Genomic DNA, 3,144 nt, shown 5'->3' on the forward strand with positions numbered 1-3,144 from the left:
TTTAGTTTTAGGACTTACAAACAACCGTTATGTGAACAAAATAATACTCTCTTTGGCAACATAAAAAGATTGCCCAAAGTTTGTTCTAATCTCTGCAGCAGATTCGAACAAAACACTTTCCAAATACTCTTGCTTCACTGTGCATAAACCTTAGAATCCATAAGTAAAGAAATTTTATCTATCACCGAATTACATACCATCATCTACTCTTACTTGTTAAAAATCGGAAGATCGCTGAAAAATTTCTTACAAAAAAGAAATTAAATGGAAATGGCGATATTAAAGTTAAGTTACACGACAATTGAACTGCTCTAAAGGTACAATTTACGCCCCATTTCTAAATGACATTGCAGAAGATGAAATTGTTGACAATTTAAAAGATCAGGGAGTTACTTCTGTATACAAGTTCACTGAAAATATAGAAGGCAAACAAAGACCTAGTGGTGTGATACTCCTTTCATTTTACCTCTACAAACTACCAGAAAAAATCGAAGTCTCATGGCGCACAATGCGGATTAGAGCATATTTCTCGCACCCCATGAGGTGTAAAAATTCTAGGACACACAACGAAACGTTGCAACAACAACCCTGCCTGTGATATGTGCAATTTCCCTCCTCATCACCCCTCGCCATGCAACCGCACATTTTGTGCAAATTGCTCAGGTGATCATCCTTCCTCTTCGCGCTCTTGTCCTAAATACCTACAATCRAAAAATATTCTAAAACTAGAAACAGGATACAAATGCACAATGCGAGAAGCACTAAGGCTATACAAACAACAATTATCCCCGACCCCCCCTTCTTTCGCTTTCTTTTCTGTTACAAAAGAAAATACAAACAAGCAAACAACAAATGTGATTTCCCACCGATCATCATCTCCTCCCCTACCACTCTCCTCAGACACTGTTCTAAAATCCCCTAKAGCTTATCCTCTTCCACAACAAAAACAAACCATGGTAGCAAACAAAAACAATTTCGTAATTGATAACCATCTAAACTCACCAAATGAAACAAAAGAAACTACAAAAAACCTTCCTAAACAAACCCAACCAAAATAAGCATACCACTCATTCCTAAAATATCCACAACAGATTCTCTTAACATTAAAACTCCCTCTCTCTCTACAGACAATATCAATATTCTCGCTCCACCTACTTATTCAGAATATATCTCTCGTCATATAATTACCACATCTGACCATGAATATCAATAACTCTCATTATCCCCCCTCTCCTTTTTCTCAATCAATCACATTAYTAATAAATGTTCAAATTTCTCCAATGGAATATGAAYGGATTCTACAACAATTACACTGACSTAGAATTACTCATAAAAGAACAATCCCCAAGTGTTATATCACTACAAGAAACACACCTTTCATTTAATTCCGCAGCTGCTGTACCCAAACAATACGCTGCCTATTTCTCCAACTTAACACAAAATCATACTAACAAACAAGGTGTTGCTACTTTCTGTCTCTTATACACATCTAGACGTGTATAAGAGACAGATTTCAATGCCTGGAGCCGTCTTTGGGGTTCCACATGTACTAACCAAAGAGGTAAAATCATAGAAAACCTTTTATTAGCAGAAAACTTGACAATTTTAAACGACGTTGACGAATGTAGATCTGGTCATTTGTTCTTCTGATATCGCCCCTAAACTTAACAGCCACACACTAACTGATCTTTATAACAGCGATCATTTCCCAATTATAACCCACTTATCAAACCCTTTATCCAGAAAAGATTCGGCGAAGCCAAAATTTCTGTTGGACAAGGCAAATTGGTCCAAATTTCAACAACTCTGCAAAAACTTGTCTGCTGCAAGTCCCATAGACGATAATATTAATAAAGAAACAGCTACGATTACCAAAATAATCAAAACTCTTATCTATCCCCCAAACGGGTAAAAAAATCTTCAAAAATCATGTACCTTATTGGTCTACGGAGTTATCTAAACTTAGAGAAGAAAAATAATCACTATGGTCAATTTACAAAAGATCTCGCTCTATTGATAATCTAATAAAATACAAAAAATCCAATGCAGTGTTTCGGAAAAATATTAAAGAAGCTAAGAGGTCTTGCTTACAAAAACTTATCGAAGCTATCACTCCGTTAACAAATCCTAAAAAATTATGGGCCGATATTAAAATGCTCTCAGGCTCCTATACGCACGTAAAACTTAATTGTATAAACACTCCAAATGGCCCAATTTTCGACTAAAAAGAAATAGCTAATCATTTCGCCTCTGTATGGTCCAATTATTCGAGCGATTCAAACTTCCACCCCTCGTTTGTAACAAATAAAAATGAGCTTCTCAGAAGAAGGTACAGTAAAGATCTCCAACCCCCATCTATTACCGAATCAAACATAACCATYGCAGAATTCGATTTCACTTCATCTTCAATGTCAGCCAAGACTCCCGGTGCAGATAGGATTTCATATCCCATGCTAAAAAACTGTCCTTTAAGTCTCAAAAATAGAATTATTAAATTATACAACAATATTTTATGTCAAGGTGTCTTCCCTCAAAGCTGGAAAAATGCAGTGATTGTAGCAATTCCTAAATCCAATGTAGTGTCTACAGATGTTCTTGGTTACAGGCCAATATCACTTCTTTGTTGCATGAGCAAACTATTAGAAAAGATCATATCAAAACGTATCTCGTGGTTTGCATTAACTAAAAACCTTCTCAGTCAAAACCAAATGGCATTCAAGGCAGGGCAAGGCACTATGGATGCTTTACTCTATTTTGATAATTTCGTCAAAACTGATTTATCGAAAAGAAACCACATATCCACTCTCAGTTCGGATTTCGAAAAAGCTTTCGTCAGAGTTGGTTCTCATGTTATTCTGCGACAACTTGAGAAGTGGCAAATTGGTGAAAAAATATTTCACTTTATTAAATCTTTCCTAATTAATCGGAAATTCGTGACTAAAATCAATAACACTTTTTCGAACACGTACAATATGTACAAGGGAATACCACAAGGATCACCATTGTCTGTCATACTATTTGTAATTGCATTTAACGAAATCAGTACGATAATCTCTAAATATAAACTCATTTCGCATATTATTTATGCTGATGATGTGCTGATATTCTCCAGCAAAATAATCTTAATACTGTTAAAAATACGTT

The sequence above is a fragment of the Bactrocera latifrons genome, unplaced genomic scaffold (genome assembly GCF_001853355.1).
Source record: "Bactrocera latifrons isolate USDA-ARS-PBARC rearing strain unplaced genomic scaffold, ASM185335v1 scaffold_434, whole genome shotgun sequence".
Lineage (NCBI taxonomy): Eukaryota > Metazoa > Arthropoda > Insecta > Diptera > Tephritidae > Bactrocera > Bactrocera latifrons.